This window comes from Lethenteron reissneri, chromosome 25 (genome assembly GCF_015708825.2).
Source record: "Lethenteron reissneri isolate LAM-NWPU_2019-01 chromosome 25, ASM1570882v1, whole genome shotgun sequence".
Lineage (NCBI taxonomy): Eukaryota > Metazoa > Chordata > Hyperoartia > Petromyzontiformes > Petromyzontidae > Lethenteron > Lethenteron reissneri.
In genome coordinates, this window is record NC_083803.1 from 11181170 (window position 1) to 11200421 (window position 19252).

At 50.8% G+C, this 19252-nt stretch overlaps 1 protein-coding gene across 6 annotated transcripts in view; it reads right to left on the bottom strand.

Annotated features, from left to right (window-relative positions):
- LOC133347225 (REST corepressor 3-like) overlaps nucleotides 1-19252 on the bottom strand; it is a 53482-nt gene that overhangs the window by 18689 nt on the left and 15541 nt on the right. For 2 of the 6 annotated variants that reach the window (XM_061559323.1, XM_061559322.1), the window contains exons 1-2: nucleotides 11524-11637; nucleotides 7587-7712 (exon numbers count right to left, since the gene is read on the bottom strand). The exons of 2 other annotated variants lie outside the window; for them this stretch is intronic. The gene's annotated coding sequence lies outside the window, so the exon portion shown is untranslated. Of the gene's footprint in view, nucleotides 1-7586; nucleotides 7713-11523; nucleotides 11690-19252 lie in introns of those variants that run through there. 2 more of the 6 variants (XM_061559319.1, XM_061559320.1) reach the window with 2 other exon arrangements.

Below are 19252 nucleotides of genomic sequence, written 5' to 3' on the forward strand. Positions count from 1 at the left end.
AGGTTGGAATCGGTTTTGCAATGGTCAAATCCACCAAGCAGCTGGGACGCCACACACAAAAGACAAAGACAGCACCCCCCCTACACACACACACAGCACTCGCTTAGCCACACAGACTGTCAGGGCAAGTGTTGTTAGTGAGATCTCTCCTATACAGACACACAGATACAAATATTCCCCGTACAGCCTTTGCCGACTGGTGGGGCAAGTGCTGTTCGCGAGAAGCTATGAAGGTCGGCACGGCACACGAGAGGGTGGGGTGGCCAGCACCACGCTCGACCGCCTTTGCCTCCCAAAGGCTATGTTCACACTGCATCGGGTACTCGTTCAAGGCCGGGTTGACCTAGGGGAGGCCCAGGACACGTTTTGGGCCATGAATCAAACTCAGGTGCCCAGGTGCGTAGTGCAGTGTGCTGATAACCACCGTGCCACTGCTCCCCACAAACACATCACACGTGCACACATACATACAAACATCCATACACACAAAGAAATAGACATTCATACCCACATACATAGACACGCACAAAAGGATCTCCCAATTAGCCCCATAGAGATCACTAACAACAAAACACGCTTTTTTTCGTGAACACCTATTAACGCTGCCTCCGCGCACAAATAAGTGGTGTAGCCATCACAAACGCCTGACCGCCTTTGTCTCTCGAACAGTGGTGCTGATGCACTATACCAACACAACTCTTTTGCGGCCGAGCTGAGCTAAAGGACATGCAGGGTACACACATCTCACGCACTCAGCTACAACCACAAAGACGAAAAAGGACACCAATCACCCGTTTAGCCTTAACACACGTTTGAAGCAAGCACCAATGAAGGCCGGGACGGCTGTGAGTGGGAATCGAACGCGGTTTGCCGGGTTCGTAGTACAATGCGCTAACCAACGCGCCACTGCTCCTACTGTCACTACACACACGGCTACCTAGGCTCACAACAACCACAGCGACTGCCGCCATTCGCCACGAAGTGGCAGTGACATTACCACGGTGCTTGCACTTTGAGGCCACGTGAAGTATTGAAGGAACCGCTGACAGGTCACGAGACAGACTCAGGTGCCATGGGTTGACTGACTGAGATGACTGGCACATGCACCAGCTGTACCCCCCACTGTGCTGCATTTTAGCTGCTCGGCGTTTGACTAGTTGTGGCGAGCGTCGCTCCTCTGCCCTCCGTTGCTGTTGGAGGGCGACTGCCTCCAACTGCCAAGTAGCGTCCTTCACGAGCCTCCTCCACAGAGACCGATTTTGACACTGCTGGTATTAGTCATTGGCAAGTCCAATCAGCTCTATATTCTTCTGTACTGCATCAGTCCATCTCTTTTCCAGCCCATGCTGCACCTATTTAGCCTCCTCTATCCGGTCAAACAGAAGCTGCTTGGACATGCTTTTGCTGGGCATGCAGGCAACATGACCCAGCCAACGCAGCCTGAAGGGAATGTGCTCAACTCTTTCAAGGATTTGTGAGCTCCTCACACAATCCAACCTGGTTAAACCCAGGATCGATCGTAGGCAGGCTAGCATGAATGTTTCAAACTGATGCAGATGTTCCATTAGAGGGGTCCACGTTTCGCAAGCATAGAGAACAGAGGGCATGACTGTGGCTGAGATGACCCAAAGCTCCGCGCGCAGCAACAGACCAGTTAGCTTCCACACGGCGTTATACTGGTGAAGGATAATACCGCTGAGACCTCTGCTGGCAAGATGGAGATGGCGACAAACACACTGCCCAAGCATGGAAACCTTTCCAACTTTCCAAGTAGAACAGGGAATGACTGACTCCTGGACACGGATATTTACCCGGGTCTGCCCACCATTATAAAGGCCCTTTATGGTTGCGAGCACAAGGTCAGGGGCCCAGAAAGCACAAAGAATAACCCAGAGTCCTGAACTATTGATGGTCCCATAGGCCTTGACCAGGTCGATAAAGTAGAGATGCAAGTCTTGCTGGAATTTCCTATACCTCTGCTGTAGCAGACAGCCAAAGAATCACTGGTCAACAAAAAAAACATTTTTTTCTGGTCTGGACTTTTGCAGCTGTTTTAGACAAATTTTAGGGTGCTGATTCCAAATCTGATCTCAGATTTGCTCTATCACATCTCATTTTTATGCAATCGACATACCCCATTTTCATTGATTTTACCCGAAATTAACTCTGTCACTTATGATTGCAAGTTGTTGCGACTCAGTGACTGCTTTAGTGTTAACATATGGTGCTGTATTTTTAGGATAGTATGTTTATAATATAATGTTATGTAGATATCCACATTTATTTAATATTTTTCTTCTGCAGTTTTTATAAAAAATGCATTATTTGATATATCTAAAAAACCTGATGTGATAGACAAAAACTGATGCCAGATTTGGAATCAGCACCCCACAATTACCTTAAAACCGTTGGAATACCTTATGCCAAAAAAGTGTGTTGGCCAGTGATATAGGACCACCCTGATCTCAAACCACATTGGGCCTCCGCAAGCCTCTCCTCGGTGTGTCTGGCAAGGCGATGTTGAATAATCCTTGCCAGGACATTTTCCGGCCCATTAAGGTGGAAGATGCCCCTGTAGTTGTTGCAATCAGTGCAACCCCCCCCCCGCCTTTTTAAAGAAGGGAAACCCCCACCAGGGCATCCATACAATCCTGCGGAAAGAATTCTATGGCTCGAGGCAGCTGTAATGATGTAACTTCGTGTAGTCTGCACAGACGCCAGCCTCCCTCAGCAGTTCGATTGGTGCTTTACCTGGTCTCGGAATGTGAATTGCTATTTGCACCCCCTAAACAGATGATATACCAGCCAAGTGCTCTCAGGGGGTGGCTACTTCGTCCAATATTTGAGGTACCGCAGCTCCAGCAGGGTCAACCCCCCATCATGCCCCATGATATCTGAGCTCAGGGATTTTACCTCCCTCAAGACCTCACAGAAATGTTCTGCAAATCTGAAAACCTGTTGTTGGGGCTCAAGAAATTGGATCACCACTCTTTCCCTGCAGGATGGTAATCAGAGTGGTGATGAAAGTTGCTTTTGTATCGAGATGAAGAGTGATTTGTGATCAAGAGCTGCTGCGGCAGTTTCCATCTCTTCAGCAGTCCGCGATCACCACTCATCCTCCCAGCAACGCGTGGCTCCTCATTCTTTGGATGTCTTGGGATGTCGGAGACGGTGGGAGTGGACCTGCCGCTTTCTCTGAGCTCACCGGAACACCTCCTTTCTTCAGCCAGGATTTTCCAGGGAGGTCTGGACTGCGTACCCAATACGGCCAAAGCAGCTGCATGACCTACAGTCATAAAGCTCGGTCATTTCTCCTTTGGCATCAGGATGCGAGGGGAACGACGCCAACCCCAGCTGCAAGTGTTGATTCAATCTCATTTGAAGATTTCATCAGCTAGCTGAGAACAAGCCAATGAGGATTTGAATAGGGTCGGAGGTGGATGCCCACCATTGCAGTGGGGAATGGCAGGAGGACCTTACAGATGACAAGCTGACTGATTGCTAGTCAGTGGGCAGACAGGCTCCACAGTAGGTCCTGGTGTCAAGGACATGGGTCCCCATTCTCTGTTCCATCACTAAAGAGTCCAGATGTTCTTGCTGGGACATGGCATGCATGCACGATGTTATGGATGCACCGATGCTGGAACAGCATGTTGGTGATTACACGCCCATGGGCTGCACAGAAGTCTAGCAGCCTCCTACTGTTTTACTGAGCTGATCTCACCGCACGCTGTCCAATCACTCTAGCCTAGATAACTGCATCGCATACAGAAACACAGAGCAACACAACAACAGCCGCCATTCGCCACCAAGTGATGGTGACGTCACCACTGCTCTTGTGCCAGGCCAGGTGCACTCTGAGGCCACGTGAAGTGTGGAAGGTTTTGGCAACAGGTGATGGAACAAAGAAACCCCCCTCATAGCCTTAACAGACCTTTGGGGCAAGTGCTGATACTGAGCACCTATTAACGCCGACACTGCACATGAGGGGGTGGGTAGCCAGCACCATGCCCGGCCGCCTTTGTTATACACCACACCAGGTACTAGTTGAGGCTGAGTCAACCTAGGGGAGACCCAGGATCAGTTCAGATAATCGTCACTGGTGTTGGTCGTGAGCAGGAATCGGACTCGGGTCACCGGGTTCTTGCGCAGCGTGCTAACCACTGTGCCACCGCTCCCCACACAGACACATACCCCAATGAAGCCCTCATATATTTCTCATAGGAAATAAAAAACCATATTGGTAATGCATCCCCATGTGTGCAATGGTGTAATGACCATTTTAGCGCTGATTCGATTCGCGCTCATTCTTCAGGAACACATCTTGAGCGCTAAGCGAGGTCTGCCTGTACGCCGAGACAGACACACAGCCACACAAGTAAGGTCGCAACAGACTCGCAGATACACGATTACACAAACAGACACAAATACACAGACACCCGCATCGTAATAATTTATTTATTTAGCGATAAAAACCACACTGAAATGTAGGGCTCTTTATCATGAGGGCCTTTTGGCGTCCTTTGGTCTAACACCGATCGAAAGAAAGCTGTCTCTGGTGTGGACCAATCAGTTTCAAAGACACTGCATATATTACCAGAGTATGTTTTTTGTTTGCATTCTGACCACAAGTATTGGGGTTAATGCAGACATGATTCCTCGTAAAAGGTTTCAGTTTGGTGTTTTTACATCTAAACACAGCTGTTTTGTTGCCAGAAAAACGGGAAAAACCTATTCTCATAATAAAAAAACAAATTCAGCCAATGAATGAGTGTTTAAAAAAATTACAAATAGGAGGAAACCGGAGCACCCAGATGAAAACCCACGCGTGTAGGGAGGGGGCAACACTCCATCCCCGTACAGATGGAACCAGATGGCGATTAGTCCACCTGCTGTAAGCCAGGGTGTGGCAACGTCCTCGACGGCCATGGGCAAGGCAGCGTCACAGGATTAGTGCGCGTCACCGCCCCTCGCCTCCACAATGGCGGATTACAGAGCACGTGCGTGGCCACAGCCGCCCGGCTAACTTGCACACGGATCCACAGGCACACACGTGCAACACAACCGTACGTTAAGACAGCCGCACATACACACTCAGACACGCACACATACACGCGCGCGCGCAAAAAATCGTAGGAGCACACAGGCACACACAAACTCCTAGCACACAGACAGCCATACACATGCGATACCAAGGTCCACCACCATTTAGACATACAGACTCACACACACACAGAGTCATGCAGACTCGCACACACACACAGACATAGACTCACACACGCACACAGAGACATACAGACTCACAAACACACAGACAGAGACATACAGACTCACACACACACAGACATACAGACTCACAGACACACAGACAGAGACATACAGACTCACACACACACACAGACATACAGACTCACAGACACACAGACAGACTCACACACACACACAGACATACTGACTCACAGACAGAGACATACAGACTCACACACACACAGAGACATACAGACTCACACACACACAGACATAGACTCACACACAGAGACATACAGACTCACAGACACACAGAGACATACAGACTCACACACAGACTATTGTGGAAAGTGCTGTTAGCAAGCACTTATTAAGGCCGCCACGAGACTTGATTGCTAGCTCTTTTCCTTAAGAGGCAACCCTTGGGGTAACTAGCCTGTTAAGGATGGTGTGGCCGGCAGCGTACCCAACACACTACACAAAGTAACCCCCTGGATATCTGAGATAAAGAGCTTCATAGCTCATCGGATTCCTCCAGTGTGAATAGATATTCTCTTCCGATTCTGATCTAAGTCCGAGTCAACCAAGAGGAAGCCCAGGAAATGCTCAACGATAAATGACCACTGATGTTATCCGTGACCGGGAAAGAAAACTCAGGTTCCTGGGATTATAATGCAGTCCGCTAACCACTACGTCACTCCCCACACTCGTACACACAGGTTCACAAGAACACGCAAAGACAAAGATCCCCCTTATAGCCGTAGCAGACTGCTGGGGCAAGTGCTGTGAGCGAGCACCTATGAAGGCCGGCACGGCACACGAGGGGGTGGGTGGTCAGCACCACGCCCGGCCGCCTTTGTCTCCCCAGTGGCGACGTTTACATACCGCACCAGGTACTAATTTGAGGCTGAGTCGACCCAGGGGAGGCCCAGGACCGGTTCAGCTAACCGTCCCTGGTGTTGGTTGGCCGTGAGCGGGAATCGAACTCGGGTTGCCGGGTTCGTAGCGCTGCAGCGCACTAACCACGACACGACCGCACCCCAGCAGCAACAAACATGCACACGGACACCCACATATAGACTCATGCCCACCCACTCATCCCGTCAGATACACACAACTCTCACACACACACACGCAGACAAAGATCCCCCGTATAGCCTCAGCAGACGTTTGGGCAAAGTGCTGTTAGCGAGCACCGATGAAGATTCGGCAATGTCACACGGACACACATACTCAGCCACGTGTATATACAGACAAAGAGACAGACACACACCGACAGTCCGATAGAGACACAGATTCATTCACAGGCCCACTGACACACACAGACACAACATTCATTGCCCACTGTGAAATACACAGGCATGTACACAATGGCTCATTGGCACACACGTACACAATCAACACGGGCGACATGCACAAATACATAAATATACGTACACGAACACACACGTATACACATAACACATAGCCACAACCACACACAAAAATACACACACACAGACACACGCACTGACATACAAAGACATACATACATACACCCACGTATATAAAACAAACTCACGCATAGTAACATACCTACGATACCCTAGACACAGGTACACACAGCCACATTTACAGACTCACAAAACAAAGACAAAGGTCCCCCCTATAGCCTTGACAGACTGTTGGGGCAAGTGCTGTTCGCGAGCACCAACGAAGGCCGGCACGGCACACGAGGAAGTGGGTGGCTGATGTCTACCACAGGTACTCATTTATGGCTGAGTCGACCGAGGGGAGGCCCACGGCCAGCTCGGATAATCGTCGCCGATGCGCCAACCAAAGCGCCACCATTCCCAATGTCACGACATGCACAGCCACCCAGACTCACAAAGACAAAGATGCCCCGCGTAGCCTCCAACAGACTGTCGGGGCAAGTGCTGTTAGCGAGCACCTAGGAAGGCCGGCAACGGTACACGAGGGGGTGGGGGTGGCCAGCACCCCACGCCCGGCCGCCTTTGTCTCTCCGGTGGCGATGTCATTTACGCGCCGCACCAGATATCGATTTGAGGCTGAGTCGACCTAGGTGAGGCCCAGGACTGGCTCAGAGAATCGTCACTGGCAGTTGTCCGTGAGCGGGGATCGAACTCGGGCCGCCCGGATGCGCTAACCACTGCGCCATCGCTCCCCCGTACGGACACGTACACACACGCGCAGCGAAATACAAATTCACAGGCACTCACACAAAGACACATACAGCCACATACACACAAAGACACGGGCACGTACAGCCACGGAGGCAAAGACAAAGATCCCCCGTATAGCCTTCACAGACTGCTGGGGCAAGTGCTGTTAGCGAGCACCTGTGAAGGCCGGATGGGCCCAAGAGGGGGTGGGTAGACAGCCAGCATCCCACGCCCGGCCTCCTTTGTCTCCCCAGTGGCGATGTTTACACACCGCACCAGGTACTCATTTGAGGTCGAGTCGACCTAGGGGAGGGCCCAGAACCGGTTCAGATAATCGTCACTGGTGTTGACCGTGAGCGGGAATCGAACCCGGATCGCTAACCGCTACACACACACAGACATACAGACTCACACACATACAGAGACATACAGACTCACACACATACAGAGACATACAGACTCACACACATACAGAGACATACAGACTCACACACACACACAGAGACATAGACTCACATACACACAGATACATACAGACTCACACACACACAGCTACAGACTCACACACACACACAGACATACAGACTCACACACACACACAGACATACACTCACACACACACAGACATACAGACTCACACACACACAAAGACATACAGACTCACACACATACAGAGACATACAGACTCACACACACACAGAGACATAGACTCACATACACACAGATACATACAGACTCACACACACAGAGACACAGACTCACACACACACAGCTACAGACTCACACACACACAGACATACAGACACACACATACACAGACATACACTCACACACACAGAGACATACAGACTCACACACACACAGAGACATAGACTCACATACACACAGATACATACAGACTCACACACACACAGAGATACATAGACTCACACACACACAGCTACAGACTCACACACACACAGACATACAGACTCACACACACACAGAGACATACAGACTCATACACACACAAAGACATACAGACTCACACACAAAGACATACAGACTCACACACACACAGACATACAGACTCACACAGAGACATAGACTCACACACACACAGACAAACTCACACACACACAGGCATACAGACTCACACACACACAGACATACAGACTCACACACAGAGACATAGACTCACACACACACAGACATACAGACTCACATACACACACAGAGACATACACACACACAGACATACAGACCCACACAAACAGAGACACACAGACTCACACACACACATAGACATAGACTCACACACACAGACATAGACTCACACACACACATAGACTCACACACACAGACATACAGACTCACACACACACATAGACATACAGACTCACACACACACACACAGACTCACACACACACATAGACATACAGACTCACACACACACACATAGACTCACACACACACAGACATAGACTCACACACAGAGACATACAGACTCACACACACACACACAGACATAGACTCACACACACACAGAGACATACAGACTCACACACACACAGACATACTCACACACACTCACACACACACAGAGACATAGACTCACACACACACAGACAAACAGACTCACACACACACAGGCATACAGACTCACACACACACAGACATACAGACTCACACACACACACGGACAGACTCACACACACACACAAGAGACTCACACACAGAGACATAGACTCACACACACAGAGACATACAGACACACACACAGACAGACTCACACACACAAAGACATAGACTCACACACACAGAGACATACAGACTCACACACACAGACATACTCACACACACAGACATACAGACTCACACACACACACAGACATAGACTCACACACACACAGAGACATACAGACTCACACACACAGACATACTCACACACACAGACATACAGACTCACACACACACACAGACATACAGACTCACACACACACAGACATACAGACTCACACACACAGACAGACTGACACACACACACAGAGACTCACACACAGAGACATACAGACTCACACACACAGACACGTACAGACTCACACACACACAGAGACAGACTCACACACACACAGAGACAAGACTCACACACAGAGACAAAGACTCACACACACAGAGACAGACTCACACACACACACAGAGACAAGACTCACACACACAGAGACATAGACTCACACACACAGAGACATACTCACACACACACAGAGACATACAGACTCACACACACACAGAGACAGACTCTCACACACACAGAGACATACAGACTCACACACACACAGAGACAGACTCACACACACAGACATAGACTCACACACACAGACATAGACAAGACTCTCACACACACACAGAGACAAGACTCACACACACACAAAGACATAGACTCACACACACACAGACATACAGACTCACTCACACACACAGACAGGCATCCACACAGCAACACTCACACACAAAGAGACAGATTCCCCGTATAGCCTTCACATACTGTTGGGGCAAGTGCTGTTAGCGAGCACCTATGAAGCCCGACACGGCACACGGGGGGGTGGGGGTGGCCAGCACCCCGCCCGGCCGCCTTTGTCTTCCCCAGTGATGACGTTTCAGACACCGCGCCAGGTACTCGTTTGAGGCCGAGTCGACCTAGGGGTCGCCCAGGACCTCGTTCAGATAATTGTGACTGGCGGTGTTGGCCATGAGCGGGAATCGAACCCGGATCGCCAGGTTCGTAACGCAGCGCGCTAACCGTGACACCACCGCTCCCCACGACACATACATACACACATACACACTCACATCACATACACACTCACATCACATACACACACACACATCACATACACACTCACATCACATACACACTCACATCACATACACACACATCACATACACACTCACATCACATACACACTCACATCACATACACACACATCACATACACACACACACATCACATACACACTCACATCACATACACACACACATCACATACACACACACATCACATACACACATCACACACACACACATACACACACATACACACACATCACATACACATATCACATACACACATCACATACACACACATCCACACACATCACATACACACACATACACACACATCACATACACACACATCACACACACACATCACATAAATTACACACATCACATACACACATACACACACACACACATCACATACACACACACGGAGACTCGCATACATCCCATCAGACAGCCACACACAGAAACCACAATCACATTTAAAGCAAAGGCAAAGGTCCCCCGTGTAGCCCTCGCTGGCTGTTGGGGCAAGTGCCGTATACAGACTCCCATACACACATACAGACAGACATTCAGACAAATACACACAAAGACACATACAGCCACACACAGTACAGAGACACAGACTCAAACATACACAATGACTCACAGACACACACACATATATGCAAAGCCACATACACACACAGGCTGACATACAAAACACAAAGATCCCCCGTATAGCCTTAACAGACTGTAGGGGCAAGTGCTGTCAGCGAGCACCTATGAAGACCGGCACGGCACACGAGGGGGTGGGTGGCCAGCACCACGCCCGGCCGCCTTTGTCTCCCTCGCGGCGATGTTTCACAACACCGCACTCATTTGAGGCCGAGTCGACCTAGGGGGGGGCCCAGGACCGGTTCAGACAATCGTCAACCGGTTGTTGGCCGCACCACGCCCGGCCGCCTTTGTCTCCCTCGCGGCGATGTTTCACAACACCGCACTAATTTGAGGCCGAGTCGACCTAGGGGAGGGCCGTAGGACCGGTCCAGACAATCGTCAACCGGTTGTTGGCCGTGAGAGCGAGAATCGAACCCGGGCAGGCGGGTTCGTAGCGCTAACCACTGCGCCACCGCTCCCCACACGGAACATCAGACACTCACAAAGACACACACGGAGACATGACACACACACACAGACACACAGACTCACATACAAAGACAAAGATCCCCCGGATAGCCCTATACAGACTGTTGGGTCAAGTGCTGTTGGCACACACACAAACACAGGCAGCGAGGCACAGAGACTTACAGGCACATGCACGTCGAGGGTGATGGTGGTTGTAGCTTGTGATGATGGTGATGATGTTTGCCCGGGAGGGAAGGCTGAGAGTAGGAGGAGGAGGTTGATGGTGGTGATGGTGGAAGGGGGTAGGGGAGGGGTTAATAGGACGTGGGGTGGCGCTGGGCGGAGTTAAACTCGAGCACACACACGCGTGTGTGTGTGTGATAGCGTGTGTGTGTGTGTGTGCACATCAGCCTTCCCCATCCCCCACACACACACCAACCCACTCACACTACGTGCAACCACTGTGTACACACACACACACCAACAGTCACACACACACACACTCACACAGTCACACACACACACCCAGTCACACACACAGTCAAACACACCCACTCACACAGTCACACACACACTCACACAGTCACACACACACACTCACACAGTCACACAGTCACACAGTCACACAGTCACACACTCACACAGTCACACCATCACACACTCACACCATCACACAGTCACACTCACACACTCACACTCACACACTCACACTCACACACTCACACTCACACACTCACACTCACACACTCACACTCACACACTCACACTCACACACTCACACTCACACACTCACACTCACACACTCACACTCACACACTCACACTCACACACTCACACTCACACACTCACACTCACACACTCACACTCACACACTCACACTCACACACTCACACTCACACACTCACACTCACACACTCACACTCACACTCACACACTCACACACTCACACACTCACACACTCACACTCACACACTCACACTCACACACTCACACTCACACACTCACACTCACACACTCACACTCACACACTCACACTCACACACTCACACTCACACACTCACACTCACACTCACACACTCACACTCACACACTCACACTCACACACTCACACACTCACACACTCACACTCACACCTCACACACTCACACTCACACACTCACACTCACACAGTCACAGTCACACTCACACAGTCACACTCACACACTCACACACTCACACACTCACACACTCACACACTCACACACTCACAGTCACACAGTCACACACTCACACACTGTCACAGTCACACACTCACACACTCACACACTCACACACTCACACACTGTCACACTCACACACTCACACACTCACACACTCACACACACAGTCACACAGTCACACAGTCACACACACCTACTCACACAGTCACACACACCCACTCACACAGTCACACAGTCACACAGTCACACATACCCACTCACACAGTCACACACACCCACTCACACAGTCACACACACCCACTCACACACAGTCACACACACCCACTCACACACACACAGTCACACACACACAGTCACACACACACAGTCACACACACACAGTCACACACACACAGTCACACAAAGATCCCCCGTATAGCCTTAACAGACTGTAGGGGCAAGTGCTGTTAGCGAGCACCTATGAAGGCCGGAACGGCACACGAGTGGGTGGGTGGCCAGCACCACGCCCGACCGCCTTTGTCTCCCCAGTGGTGATGTTTACACACCGCACCGGGTACTCATTTCAGGCTGAGTCGACATAGGGGAGGCCCAGGACCGGTTCAGATAATCGTCACTGGTGGTGTTGGCCGTGAGCGGGAATCGAACCCGGGTCACCAGGTTCATAGCGCAGCGCGCTAACCGCTGCACTACCGCTCCCCACCACAGTCACACACACACACAGTCACACACACTCACTCACACACAGTCACACACACCCACTCACACACACACAGTCACACACACTCACTCACACACAGTCACACACACCCACTCTCACACACACAGTCACACACACCCACTCATACACAGTCACAACAACAACCGCCATTCGCCACTAAGTGGCGGTGACGTCACCACGACGCTTGTGCCAGGCCAAGTGCACCTTGAGGCCACACACATACAGTCACACACACCCACGCACACTACAGGCAACCACTGTGTACACACACGCCAACAGTCACACATACTCACTCACACAGTCACACACACACACAGTCACACACACCCGCTCATACACGCACAGTCACACACACCCACTCACACACACAGTCACACACACACACCCACTCACACTACGTGGAACCCCTGTGTACACACACACCAACAGTCACACACGCCCACTCACACTACAGGCAACCACTGTGTACACACACACACAGTCACACACACCCACTCACACACACACACCAACAGCCAAACCCACCTACTCACACACACACAGTCACACACACCCACTCACACACACACCAACAGCCAAACCCACCTACTCACACACACACAGTCACACACACCCACTCACACACACTACAGGCAACCACTGTGTACACACACACCAACAGCCACACACACGCACTCACACACACCAGCACAAAAGACAAAGATCCCCCGTATAGCCTTAACAGACTGTAGGGGCAAGTGCTGTTAGCGAGCACCTATAAAGGCCGGAACGGTACACGAGGGGGTGGGTGGCCAGCACCACGCCCGACCGCCTTTGTCTCCCCAGTGGCGATGTTTACACACCGCACCAGGTACTCATTTAAGGCTGAGTCGACCTAGGGGAGGCCCAGGACCGGTTCAGATAATCGTCACTGGTGTTAGCCGTGAGCGGGAATCGAACCCGGGTCGCCAGGTTCATAGCGCAGCGCGCTAACCGCTACACTACCGCTCCCCACACCAGCACACACACTCACACACACCCACTCACACACACACAGTCACACACACGCACTCACACACACCAGCACACACACTCACACACACCCACTCACACACACACAGTCACACACACCCACTCACACACACTCCAACAGCCAAACTCACCCACTAACACACACTACAGGCAACCACTGTGTACACACACCATAACAGCCAAACCCACACACACACAGTCACACACACCCACTCACATACTACAGGGAACCACTGTGTACACACACACATCCCACAATTCAAAGACCCACTCGCACACACTACAGGCAACCACTGTGTATACACATCAACAGGCACACACACCCACTACAGGCAACCACTGTACACACACACTACCAGTCACACACACTACAGGCAACCACTGTACCGACACACTAACAGTCACACACACTACAGGCAACCACTGTACACAGCCCAACACTAACTCACACTACAGGCAACCAGTGTACACACACACACACTAACAGTCACACACACTACAGGCAACCACTGTGTATACACACCAACAGGCACACACACCCACTACAGGCAACCACTGTACACACACACTACCAGTCACACACACTACAGGCAACCACTGTACACACCCCAACACTAACTCACACTACAGGCACCCACTGTGTACACACACACACACACACCGAAAGTCATACACACACAACAGGCAACCACTGTACACACACACACTAACAGTCACACACACTACAGGCAACCACTGTACACACCCCAACACTAACTCACACTACAGGCAACCACTGTACACCCACTAACAGTCACACACACTACAGGCAACCACTGTCCACACACACTAACAGTCACACACACTACAGGCAACCACTGTGTGTACACACACACACACCGAAAGTCACACCCACACGCTGCAGGCAACCAGTGTACACACACACTAAGTCACACACACCCCCAACACCCACACACACTACAGGCAACCACCACTGTGTATACACACCAACAGGCACACCCACCCACTACAGGCAACCACTGTACACACACACTAACAGTCACACACACTACAGGCAACCACTGTACACACCCCAACACTCACTCACACTACAGGCAACCACTATGTACACACACACCTAAAGTCATACACACACAACAGGCAACCACTGTACATACACACACTAACAGGCACACACACTACAGGCAACCACTGTACACAGCCCAACACTCACTCACACTACAGGCAACCACTGTGTACACACACACACAGAAAGTCACACACACACACTACAGGCAACCACTGTACACCCACTAACAGTCACACACACTACAGACAACCACTGTACACATCCCAACACTCACTCACACTACAGGCAACCACTGTGTACACACACACACTAACAGTCACACACACACTACAGGCAACCACTGTACACAGCCCAACACTCACTCACACTACAGGCAACCACTGTGTACACACACACACCGAAAGTCACACCCACACACTACAGGCAACCACTGTACACAGCCCAACACTCACTCACACTACAGGCAACCACTGTGTACACACACACACCGAAAGTCACACACACACACTACAGGCAACCACTGTACACCCACTAAGTCACTCACACTACAGGCAACCACTGTGTACCCACACACTACAGGCAACCAGTGTACACACACACACTAACAGTCACACACACACACCGAAAGTCACACCCACACACTACAGGCAACCACTGTGTACACACACACAAAGTCACAAACCCACTCACACGTGACATGCAACCACTGTATACACAAAGATAAGGACAAAGATCCCCCGTATAACCTTCGCAGACTGTAGGGGAAGTGCTGCTAAGAAGAGGGGTGGGTGGTGACCAGCTGATGTTGACACACCACACCAGAGAAACTCATTTTAGTTAAGGCTGAGTCAACCTAGGGGAGGCACGGGACCGGATCAAATATCCGATATTGGTTTGTGAGTGAGAATCGAACTCGGATTGCCGTGTTCTCGGAGTGCAGTACGCTTACCACTGCGCCACCGCTCCCCAATGTGTACACACAAGCACAATATATATACACACACACAAGCACAATATATACACACACACATATTCAGCCATTGTGTACAGACACAGGCACAAATGGGGTTGTGTGACCGGCACCAATGCCTGGCCGCCTGTCTTCCCGGTACACATTTACGTTGACAAAAATGAACCATGCTCCCACTTAAGGCTGAGTCGACCTAGGCGAGACCCAGGAACCGGTTCAAATATTCACCACTGACATTGGTCGTGAGCAGGAATCGAATGGCCCGGGTTTGTGGTGCCAGCGACCAGAGAAAAGACAACGACACACAGTCGCACAGTCATACAGACGAGCACAGTGTACACGAACGACACTCACATGTACACATCTCATACACGTAGAACAGCCTAAAATACACACACCCAGTCTAGACACCGCTATACGCCGAACCATGCATACGAAGGCACAACCGCGGTTCACCACGACGTCTGTGTGGTGACGCCATCGCGACGCTTGTGCCATGCTAGGTGCACTTTGAGGCCACATCAAATGTCGAAGGCATGCTGACAGGAGGTCAGGGGACAGACCCAGGTGACATGGGTTGACAGACTGTGATGACTGGCAGATGGACACAAAATGTGCTCCCCACTGTGACAACTCAGCGCTTCAGCCGCCTGGCGCTCCGCTCGTTGTTGTGAGCGTTGCTCCTCTGCCCTCTGTTGTTGCTGGAGGGCGACTGCCTCCAACTACCCAGTAGCGTCCTTCACGAACCTCCTCCACAGAGGCCGATCTTGACACTGCAAGTACCAGTCATCACCAAGTCCAATCAGCTCAACATCAGTCCATGTCGTCTCGAGCCCGTTCCAAGCCTGTTTGACCCCATCTATCTGCAGGCTACATGACCCAGCCATGTAACCTTGCTTGCAGGAGGAGCTCACTGATGGGACCGTGTCCAGATCTTTCAAGGGTCTGTGAACTCCTCACACAATCAAGTCACGTTATACCCATGATGGATCGTAGGCAGGCTAGCCTCAATGTTTCAAACCGGCAGCAGATGTTCCTTCAGAAGGCATAACTGTGGCCGAGAAGACTCAGAGCTTTGTATGGAGCAACAAGCCAGGTAGCTTCCACACAGCGTTACACAGTTGATGAAAAGATAATGCCAATGAAAAGGAGCGAGACCTCAGCTGCCAAACCGGAGCTGGTCACAAGCACACTGCCCAACTACGGAAACTTCTCCACTCTCTCCACAACTGCCCCATCACTAATGGGGAGTTGAAGGAGGGGAGCATTTGGCGACATAACATACCCAGGCAGGTGCTTTGTTTGTGCGACTGATGGCAAAGCCCCATCTCTTCGCAGCATGCTTCAGGTTCAGCAGGTAGTATCTCCAACTTCTTCTCAGAGTAGGCAGCAATAACCAGATCATCCGCATACACAATATGGTTGACCAAAAGGGAGCCATCCCTTGATCGCACCCGGTCAGCCTCCCATCGTTTTATACAAAATTCCACAGGGACCATCCATGGAAAGCTTCTTGATCTACACGGTCAAAGGCGATGTTAAATAGAAAAGGGGCCAGAGGACATCCCTGTTGCATTCCAAGGTGGACAAAAAATGGCTCCAACACCCGGACATGCAACTTTACCAGGGCCTGGCCACCATCATGAAGGTCCTTCATGATTGTGAGCAAATGGTCTTAATCTCCAAAAGCATGAAGAATAACCAAGAGCCCTGGCCTATTGATAGTATCATAGGCCTTGACCAGGTCAATAAAACAGAGATGCAGGTCCTGTTTAAATTATTTTCCCCTCTGCTGTAGCATATGGAGAGAGAAAATGGCGTCCGTGCAGGACGCCCCAGTCTGAAACCACATTGGGGCTCCGCAAGATTCTCCTCAGCATGTCTGGAAAGACGATATTGAATAATTCCTACCAGGATCTTTCCCGGCACACTGAGAGAGATCCCCCAGTTGTTGTTGTCGCAATCAGTGCGGTCCCTCCTTCAAAGCCTGCGAAACTCCTCCTGCAGACCAGCCGTAGTGATCAGGCAGTCTGCATACAAACGCAACCCTACTTCAGCAATTTGCTTAAGAGGTAATTTCTTCCCGGCACTTTAAATGGTCTTGGGCTCTGGATCACCCTTGGCACTTCCTCAACACATGGCACATCAGCCAGCCACTCACAGGGGAGCAGCTACTTGATCCCATATTTGAGGCACTCCAGCCCCAGCAGGATCAACCCCACCTTGACCCATGCTGTTATGTCCGCTGAGGGGGTTCCTCTCCCCCAAGACCTTATAGAAATGTTTAGCAAACCTGAAAACCAGTTCATGGGGGTCAGAGATTGGATAAACATTTTCCCTTAAGGATGGTGATAGGTGTTGTGGTGCAAGTACATTTTTTGATGGAATTAAAGAGTAATTTGACCCTCCAACGGGGGGCTGCCGTAAGCCTCTTCATTCTCCGATGTAGGTTGTTGTAGGTGGTGTGAGTGGGCCTGCCGTGTTCTTTCAGCGAACCTGGGACACCTCCTCTGTCAGCCAGGTTCTCTGTACCCAATGCAGCCATTACAGCTGCATGAGTCAGAGTCCTTAACCTAGCCCATTTCTCCTCCGAATCAGGAGGGAGGACAATGCAAACCCCAGCTGCAAGCCATGATGACATTCTTGCTGGGCAATCTTCATCAGCTAGCCGAGACCAGGCGATTGTGGATTTGAATAGGATCCTGGATGGATGCCTACAACCGCAGTGGAAATATGGCAAGCACCATTTACAGATGGTCAGTGAGCAGATCAGCTCCACCGTAGGTCCTGGTGTCACGGACATGGGCCTGCATTAGCTGCTCCGTAACTATGTAGTCCAGCAGATGTTCTTGCTTGGACCCGGTGTGCATCCAGGTTGTTGTGTGGATGAGCTCATGCCAAAGCAGCATTTCAGTTATAACAAACTCATGGGTTGCACAGAAGCA